A 10,948-nucleotide genomic window follows, 5' to 3' on the forward strand; every position below is an offset into this window, starting at 1 on the left:
ATGAATCTCAATGCAGTAGGAAAGTGTTTTCTGATAAATTTGCCACAAACACAGGACAGAGGAATGAGGACCCACATGCCAAATGTGTGCCATCCCTTAACTAGGCAATTTCTAAGGTCTTTCTAGCTACAGCATTATATCAGGCTATAATTGGTTCTCTGCTTGTTGAAGATGTGAAGTGTCTGCCCTCCAAGCAGGTCAGCCACCTGCTATAACTGACTGGACTGTTACTTACATTTAGTGGATGTATTATTGCTCCTTCTTTTGCAAAAGAATTTGAGGCACTATAAATAATTTTTAAAAGAAATTGAAATATAGGAGAGAGAAAATTAAAAAGCCAACTATGAAATTCAAAGTTTTATTTTAATCTGTCGAATATTATTCTCTATTACTCAATATTCCATTTCCATTTAATGCACATAGACCATGGTAAATAAAAGAGGGGTTGTATTGACTTTGTAACACTATGTGAAACATTGGACATTTTTCAAATTTTTCATGAAAATGTCTGGTACAATCCTGAGATTTGTTGAGAATTCTGCATGATGGGAAAAATGCTTTTGCTGTCTTACTGAGTCAGACCTCAGCAGAGCAATCAAAATGATTGTTCTATTTAAAATTCATCAACAGTAATGATCATTTGCATCATCCACAAAAGATGTGACTTGGGTCTCATGGAAAGGCATTCAGTCTCATTGCCATCAGCAGTCGCCTTTGATGCAAGTAACCTGATGCATAGTAAGTGGATTAGCTCAGCCAAATTGGGGCAGGGGAAATAGTTATATGTTCTAAAACTACACAGAGTTGTATGCCTAGAAGGGTATTTTCACTCTTATATTTTGCATTGAGAATATATAAAAGTAATGATACTGAGGAGAAAGTTACAAAGCATGCTTGTAAATGATGCATTTCTTGAAGCTACTCTTGAGTCTTTCTGAGAGATTGATTTTAAAAGCCTATAATAACTTCTTTCATTTATACATTCAAAAATTTGTTCATTCAGACTCATTAAGGTTATTCCTTTCCCAAAAATGCTGTAGAAGTTTTTCTTGTTTTTTTTTTTTTTCCTGATGATTTCTATTCTCTCACCCTCTCTTTTACTTAGTATTGTTATTTTTTTAAAAAAGTAGAAAAGAATTCTGGTTCTAAGAAGTAGTAACAGGAATTGAGTTTATCCTCTTGTCTGTAACAACTAAAAAACCGAACAAGTAAATGAAGGAATAATTTTCAAGATATTGCATATCAGGTAATGAATAACACTGATCACTAAGAGATGGCAAACAAATGAGGGGAGCCCTGTGATTGCCAAAACTCATTGCCTCGAGTTTCCAGGCCCTGGTGCAATAAGGTAAAACACAGGTAGAACCATATAAACCCTTGAGCTGATGAGATGAAACTGAGAGGATGGAGAGACCACCAAGAGACTTAAATTTTACAGGCAGAGTACTGGAGAAGAGAGAGCTGCAAAGAAGCAAAATCCTGACATCAGCAGAGGATCTTTCTTGAGTATTAAGCTGAATAATGATCAGGACATATGTGTGCAGAAACTATCTGAGACTTGGGAAAGAAATACTCAAAAGTATAGAAGCAACTGTGAAAGCTGATGATAGGAATTGGGTCATTTTTGTTAAACCAAACTAAACGGAGTCAAGAAGTCAAGGGGGAGAAGTACTTAGGTAACATACATAGCTCCAAGAATGAAATTATCTGCTGAGACTGGCTACTGAAACTGCTTGCTGTAACCTGAACTAGTTTCATCTATTAATGCTGAGATAATTTGCTGCAACTCTAGGACTAATTTTGCCCACAGCCGTGGGCCACCAATTGGAGCTTACCAGCTTCCCAGACTTTTACTCCTATAAGTGAACTTTGTCTCAAGACCACAGGTAATATCCCTCTTTTTTATAAAACTCTCAACCTTCCCTGTTTTTCAGACTATTGAAGACCACTTGGTCTGCATGTATGCCGTGAATTGCAATTCTTTCTTCAGAAATAAAATGTTAAATTCAGAGATTTGTCTCTAAGTTTTTATTTTGACTTTGACGCAACAGTAGTCAGATCCAACTCAGGGTCAGGAATAGTGCCCAATCCTTTACCAGAGAGGAAAACTTCATAATTCATGAGCCATTGGATAGAGTACTCAGAAGAGGCTTGCCTTAGTACTGGGGAATAATTAGAGTTAGAGAAAACATCACTCAGGTCTTGCCTAAAAAATCTTATGGCAGAAGAGATCAAACTATTTTCAAATTATTTAACTGTATCCCAAAGCAAAACTCAAGAATAATTATTAGAATACGAAAATATATCAAACCCCAAAAGGCAAAACACACAATATCTTGTACTCGATCAAAAATTACCAGACAAGCAAAGAAGCAGAAAAATACTACCTGCAATGGAGAGAAAAGTCAATCAAAGAAAACTAATCCAGAACTGAAAGAGACATTAGAATTAGCTGGCAAGGACATTAGAAAATTATTAAAAGTTTATTTCATGTGTTCAAAAAGCTGGAGGAAATATCGAGCATGCTAAATAGAAAGATGAAAAATATATTTTTTAAAAGACTCATTATCAACTTCTAGAGGCAAAAATCAGAAAATAAATCCTGGAGATAAAATCTAGATTAAAAAAACATTGATGGGATTAATGGCAGATTAACATTAAACATTAAACATTGCAGAACTTGAAGGTATAGTAATAGGTACTATCCAAAATGAAACACAAAGAGAAAACGAGTGAAAACCAAAAAAGAACAGAGAATCAGTAAACTGTGGAGCAACTTCAGACGGCTTTATATATGTGTAATTGATATTCCCAAAGGAAGGTAGGAATTCAAAAAAGAAAATTAAAGAAATGATGATCCAAAAAAAATCAAATTTAGGAAAATTATAAATCTTTAGGAAGTTCAAAACCCCCCAAGAACGAGAAGTGTGAAGGATACTACACCAAGGCACATCATAATCCAGTTGCTGAAAACCGATTATAATGAGAAAATTTTATAAGCAACCGGGGAAATATATTGCAATATATACAGAGGAACAAAGATAAATGAGAGCAGACTTTTTTTTTGTCAAACACAATGCAAAGCAACATTTTTAAAGTATTGAAAGAAGAAGAAAGAAAAAACTCTAGAATTGTATACCCAATGAAAATACCTTACAAAAAAGTGTGACATAAAAGCTTTTTCCAACATCAAAAGATGGAAGGAATTTATCACCAGTAGTTCTGTACTACAAGAGATGTTGCAGCAGTCCTTCCCATGAAAGGAAATTGATACCATCTGGAAATTGGATCTACACAAAGTTAAAATGATTAGTTTGTTATTATTCAAATATTTTAAAAAAAGAATTCACTGTGTAATCAAACATAATAAAAGTGTAAGGTTTATAAGATATGTGGAAGTAAATGTATGATAGTAATAACGCAAAGCCCAAGAGGGGAGAAATAGAAATAAACTATCATAAGGTCATTATACTACATGTGAAATGTATAATACCACTTGAAGGCAGATTGTAATAAGTTAAAAGTATATACTATAAACCCTAAGGTATTGTCTATGGAAACAAAACAGAGTTTCAGATAATGATCTTAACAAATCAGATAAAATGGAATCATAAAAAATACTCAGCTTATCCAAAAAGAAGGCAGACAAAGAGGAAAGGGGGAACAAAGAACATATGGAACAATGAGAAAACAGATAGAAGGCTGAATTATACCTTGCCATATTAATAATTACATAATGTGTAAATGGTCTAAATACCCCAAATTAAAAGGCAAAGATAATAATTTTGAATGAAAATTAAGATCCAAGTATGTGACACCTACAAAAGACGCACTTCAAATATAAAGACACAAATAAGTTAATAGTATGGAAAAAGATATTCCATGATAACACTAACAAAAGAAAGCTGTAATAGCTATATTAATATCAGACTAAGTAGATTTCAGAGCAAAGCATATTATCAGCAACAAGGAATTTATTGTATAATGATGAAAGGGCCACACATTCTTGGTGAAAATATAAAATGGAACAACCTCTTTGGAAGACAGTTTAGCACTTCTTAATAAAGTTAAACATATATCTGTTGTATGAACCAGCCATTCCACTCCCTGTTATCTATCCCAGAGAAATGCAAGGATATGTCCACACAAAGACTTATATACCAAGGTTCATAACAGCTGTATTTTTAGTAGCCCCGAAATGAAATCAACCCCCATGTCCATCAATAGGTAAATGAATAAACAAATTGTGTTATATTCATGGAATGAAATATTATTTAGCAGTGAAAGGAATTAACTCTTAATGCATGAAACAATATGGACAATCTCAAAATAATTGTGTGGTTTGAAACAACCAAGAAGAAAATCAAGAGCACATACTATATAATTTTAATTACATAAAATTCTAAGAAATGCAAACTAATGTATAGCAACAAAAAGTAGATCAATGGTTGCCTGGAAACAACCAGGTAGGCGAGTGAGAAGAGTATTGTGGGCAGGAGAAGCAAAAAGGAAGGACAAGAAGGCATAAAGATTTTCTTTAGAGTGCTGTATATGTTTATTATCTTTATTGTAGTGATGGACTCAGATTACATTGGATGTGTGAACAAACATCATATGTCGAGGCTTATAAGATTGTATACTGTAAATATGTACAGTTTGTTGTATGTCAATTAAAACTCAGTAAAGCTTAAAAACTAAGTGGAATACAATAGTATGCATAGAAGATATCACCTCAGGGTGATCAGGATGCAAATATTTTACCACTTTCTCCTCTCCACTTTGCAACTTCCGTATTAGCATTTTTTTTTTTAATCAGGAGAACAACAAACTTTAATAATTGGTCTCAGAAATAGGCAGATACCAAATAGGGACCTTGATTGGACTGATATTTACTGAAAATATTGTCCAAAAAATAATGACTATAATGTTGGCTTTAAGAATCTGTGCAATTGATCTTTCTGCAATTTAGACAAACTTATGATAACCTCCCTCAAAATCTCCTAAGCCACCAATGAAAAACTTTAGCCTTCCTTGTGGCAGAATTGTAAATGCAGACACAGACTCATTGGGCTTGAAAGGAAGGACCTAAAAAAATACCTGGCTTGATGCTTCGTTTTACAAAGAGATTGAACATCAGAAAAAATAAGTGCCCAGCTTGAAGTCACACAATTAAATGGAGCAAGAACTCATGCCTCCTCACTTCCCTGAGAGTTCAGTATTTCAAAATTAAAAGGCTTCAGTATAGAAGTCATTCAATAAATACTTGTTAAACTCAGAATAAATATCCTAGATTGAACTCCTAACCTTGGACACTCTTATTTTAGGATGCACTGAGCTATTATCAAAGAAAAAGCAAACTGATGCAAAAATCCGTATCTCGTACCTCTCAACATTAACATGTTTCTGTTTTTGGTAAGGGACACTGTAGGAAGAGCATAAACTGACCTTCTCTCTTTTATCCTGTCATTTCTGCTCTATTATATTTAGGGCATGACTTTTTTATTTGGGTTTATGGAAAAAACGGACCGTTACAAATTCTCCATTCTTATCTTCCCCTTTCTTGTGTTTTCTTAATGTTGTTTTGTACTTGATTTTTGTTTATCTCTATTTATCTTTTAATTAAATTTCTGGCAATAACCTTCCGAGGGATTCTGGGAACACTCATTCAGTTTTCTCAAAGCCATTCAAGGGATAAACTATGTCTAAGGGCTGCCAAAAAAGGGGCAGGGGTTGGGAGGATTAGAACACAACTATCAATCCCTCAGAAAGGGTGGGAGGAAAAATCTACAAGCTTCAGTTAAACTAGTATCAGAAACCACAGTAACCAGATGCAGAACAGTTGTGGTTTTGCCATAAATGCACACACATAGAACATTTCTTAGCTTTTGTTTTTCATATTCTGCCACTGTTTTGTATCACGACCCCATAAACTTAGTCTAAAGAAAAAATGCTAGTTTTTTGTGGCCCAACTTAAGTATAAAATTTAATCATCTGATACATTCTTTATACAGAGTTTTCAGAAATCGTGACCAAATCCCTAGGGATTGAGAAGTAGTAGGTGATAAAATAAGGCTGAGCTTCAAGGTGGTTTAATCGCAGGATAACGTAATGCATTCTGCAAAATAATTAGAGCATAATTTGCAATTATACTGTGGCCATGGCTCTCAAACTTTGGGGTACATAAGAAACACAGGGACTGTGTTTAATACCACTTGAAGGCAGATTGTAATAAATTTCTTTATTTCTGGCACTTCTTCCAGAAATTCTGATTAAGTATATCTGGGTGGAGCCCCACAATTTCCACTTTTTAACGGGTTTCACAAATGATTTTGCTGTTGGTGGATTTTTGTTAATAAAAATTGCTGAAATTCTCTCCAATTTTGTTGCAGCACAACCCTAAAATTTAAATTTCACTACTTACTAGCTAAAAGTCCGTAGAAAAGTCAAATGACTTCTCTATATCTCATCTTTAAAATAAGGAAAATAATGTAGGGTTTTGTGGGAATTAATAGAATAATGTATGTAAAGTGCCTGGTACAGAATAGGCACTTAAGTAATGTTAGTTTCTTTTCCCAAACATATATCATGTTCTTTCTTAATCTGACCCTGAACTGGAATGTGTTTCTCCCTTAATTATTAACCTGAGTATAAACAATTCCACATATTTCATACTGTAAAAAGTTACAACTTCAACTCAAATGACCAATTGTGTTAGTTACCAGTCCCAGAAATATTTTTGCTTTTTGAATGACTGAGGCATGACAGAACATGGATATCTGATATAATTAGCCACAATAGAAGAGCTAGCAAATGAAGATTTTGAAACTGATTTGAGGAAACACACACACACACACACACACACACACACACACACATACACACAAGAAATTCCTAACCCATGCTTACCATCCTGCTTTGGGCTCTATTGTGCAAACTGAGAGAAAAAATTGCCATAAGAATAAATTAAAAAGCACAGAGCATTTCTGCTCATAGACAAGGGTTCAGGGTAAATACTAGTTCATTCTTTGGATAAGTGTTCTGATTTCTCAGCCTCTTGTTTTACTATTCATTCAAAGGTTTTAGATCCAGCAAGATGCTCTGACACATGTAGGATTTAAACACAAGCCCAATGCATACCCAGGCAGCCCAGAGGAACAGTTTTCAAAATGAGAATTATGTTTGGGCCAATAGCCAACAATGGTAAGGAGAAGCTCAGCATCCCAAACAAGCACGCAGAACTCAACTCTCTGAGGTTCATGAAAGTCTCTTTCCTTATTTATCAGGGCAGGATGAAAGTTAAAAGAGGTTGTAAACAAAATTAGACCAGGGCCTGTCCAGACAGAACCCACCAAAGCCTTTCTAATTCATATATGCCTAAAAAGCCATTCCCCACTTCAGCACTGCTCGACAAAACACTGGGGAAAGCATGCCAAGCTTTTACTTACACTAAGAAGGTTAAAAATATAAACATTTTTAAAATGGCTAATTTTTATTTTTATCAAAACCGTACAGGTACAGTATTTTAAAAGTACTAAGTAGCTTACACTGAAAAAGAACAGTTGCCCCCATATCCCCAGCAACATTAAATCTACCCTTTCAAGCAACTACATTCAAACATCTGCTTCTAGTATCTATCTCCATGTTTCTATGTAACTTTATATTTAATGTTATTTAACTATGTCAATATGATTCACTGCTGGGCTAAGTCATGGTCTATAATTTAACTTTCTTTCTTGACTGTGTAGTTTTTTTGTTTTTCCTAAAGTTATGACATCTTTTTAAAGAATTGGTTTTCTCTGTATTTACACCTAAGTCTTTCCACATTCTCTAGCTGCCAGGATTTCAATATAATATATATATTTTTCAATATAATATATAATATATACACAAATATAATCTGTCAGATAATTTCTCATTTCCATTCCTTTTTCTTGAGACTTTCCTCCTAGAGTCAATTTACGCCTCCTATTTTAAAATTTAAATGGATTCCTAGAAGTCACATAGATCCACTAACTGGGACCAATGGTTTTTTCTTTTTTTAATGGCCTGATTTTAAGATCAATTCCAAAGGATCTCTGAAGAAAACAATTATTCCATTTATGTTTTAGAGGTATCCTAAAATAGAATATAGAACCAATTTACATATTACTCTTAATGGTGGCAACTGATATGTTCTCACAAATGGCAAAATCAAAACAACCTGATAGAGCAACCTAAAAACGGTGACGAGCTCTCCTAATAAGAAAGCCAAAGGCTGAGATGTGAAAATGGAGAAGGCTTAAAAATTTGTGTTTTGCCCTCAAGTTCCATAGAGTTCTCTAACAATTGATTGTCATCTGCTTTTGGCAATTCACTATCATTGAACAACATGTACAAGCAACAAGGAAAAATCAATTCGGTGACCATGAAAAAAAGAGAAATGAGTTGTGGACTCACTGGGAAAGTTTATAAAGCCTTCTCTGTAGGGTTTAGTTATTGCTTTTTGTTCTGAAACAGCAGCACTGAAGCACAAAAATGCAAGTAATTGGGGTCAATGTTCAGTCAGATTCCTCAAAAAAGGATCTCAAGCCAACCAGCATATGGTATCCAGTGTCCTCTGTTAGAATAAAATTTTGACTTCAAATAAGCATGTGATGCCTCAAACTTTTCCACTGGGGAAAGTTAATGAGTTTCTTTTGACAAGTGTAACAAAGGTGTGATTTTCAGAAGTGAAAGTCTAAATACCTAAAACTCCTTGGGTAAAAAAAAAAAATATACTCTTGAAAGGAGACAAAATGCACATTAATTCAGATGCCTTTTTGTGTGTGTGTGTGTAACTCTTAGTGCCAATAGGGAAGAAACTGTGTCAAAATGTCCAGAGATGAGATCCCAGTATCTCACCAAGAGGAACACATAAATATTCAAGAATTCATTTCAATGTTTTGTGCAAAGGAGGTTGTAGGCTGCTGGACTGGGGATTAGGCTATTAGAACTTTGTCCAGATACTTATGGAGAAGTTCATCCTTTCTCCATGATCTAGGAAGAGAAAAAAATGGCAAAAGGGAGCACTGACTTTTCTGAGAAATGTTGACTACTAGCCTGAATGTCTGTTCCTCAGAGGTTGCCTGCTTGTTTTCTCAAGTCCAGTGTGCACTTGCAGACACAACATGTTTAAAGGTGTCACTTAACTTTCTAAGTGTCAGCTTCTTAAGTGGAAAATAATAGCAGTACCTGTAAGAGCTGTTTTGAGAATTGAAACTTTACATAAACAATAAATTGCATTCAGAAAGCTTTTGTAAAGTCTTGAAACTTCAGGTCACAAGCACATGAATGTCTCAAGCAGCCCCCTATACTCCTGAAAACATGTCCCCAAGTTGATGTGAAAAAGTAAAAATAGCCTTTGTTGACTTCTGATCCTTCTAAATCTTCAGTTACCTCCCTCTTCTGCCATGGAACCCTTGGGCATTCCAGCCTCCATTGACTTCTCACCTTTAAATTTCTGCAGCTTTTAGTTTTACTCACTCAGGTACCCACATGTTGCAGACTTTCGGCTATTTATCTTTTTCTGGGTGAAGGTCTCTCCAATACGAAGTTGAAAACTCCTTAAGAACAAAGACGAGTTGTGGTTGTTTTTGTATCCTCTATGGTTCTTAGCTAAATGTCCTGCTCAGGATATTTGTTCACCACCTGTTGATTCTTGTTCAGTGAAGCCTCCCCTTCTACGTTGGTGTTTGTCAAACCTTGCTGCACATTACATTCACCTGAGGTTATTTTGTAAGATACTGATGTCCAACCTCATCTCTCAAGATTCTAATTTAGTTGAACATAGATAAAAACTGGGCTATTGTTTGGATGCTCAAAATGTGCCTTGGGTGATTTTAATCGACCACTACCCCATGCCCTCTTTTAGGACAAGTTCTTCCGTAAAGCTGGGCAGAGAAATAAACATAGTGGGCCGTGAGAGGAAAGTTGAATGGGCTTCTCTTACGTGCTAATTATTTGGGAATCTTAAAAGTTCCCTAATACCTCATCGACTTCTCTAGGCACTGGGATGTCTCAGGTAGTGCAGACCTTTGGTGATACCTATTTTGTATACCTGAAACAGAAGTCTTAGTTAGAAGTATTCTTTAGTAGGCCAACAGTCCTCTTGGTATAGGGATTTAAAGGCCAGCGTGAGCCTCTGTCTTGAGTCCATGATGGTTGTAAAGCCTAAATAACTCTTTTTCACGTACTAGAAGTTCTATCGATTTAGGGGTGTGAGAGTTAGAAGAGAAGTCTAATCCATATATGTTCCCTGCCAAAGAGTCATCTTTAATAGCCAAGTTATGTTTCAAAAACTAATTATGCCAACATAATATTAAGATTCTGCTTTCAGTGAGCTTATAATCCATGAAGAAACATTAAGATATGAACCTATGAAACCTAGCAAACAGGATAAAAAAAATCACAAGTATCAAAAGAGAAAAATAGTAATGGCTACTAATAATTGGATATTTACTGTGTACCAAGCATGGTGCCAAATGCTTTACATACATTATTCTATTCAAACCTTGCAATTCTATAAGGAAGAAATATTTTATATTATCCTAATTTTGCAGATGAAGGAACCAACATTTGAAAAGGTTGAGTGACTTGCATAGGGTTAGACAGCTAGAAATGGTACAGAGAGGATTTAAAACCAGACAGTCTCACTCCAGAGTCTATACCATGGGTATTCAGAACCACTGCTTTGTTTTGAGGAGCATGTAAGAGCAGTGGTTGTTCAGAGGAGCTAGAGAGTACTGTATTGTGAGATGCAATGAACAAAGAAAAGCATTTACAGTGGTGGTATGATTTCAGCTGGCCTGAAAAGAAGTTTGAATGTAGACAGAGGACAAACTTGGGGAGCTCATCATGTGAATCTCAGTGCTTTGGAAGCCCTTAAAAACAACTAGATCAACTGTGGCTCCAGAAAATATGCAAGGTCAGC

The sequence above is a fragment of the Macaca fascicularis genome, chromosome 9 (genome assembly GCF_037993035.2).
Source record: "Macaca fascicularis isolate 582-1 chromosome 9, T2T-MFA8v1.1".
Lineage (NCBI taxonomy): Eukaryota > Metazoa > Chordata > Mammalia > Primates > Cercopithecidae > Macaca > Macaca fascicularis.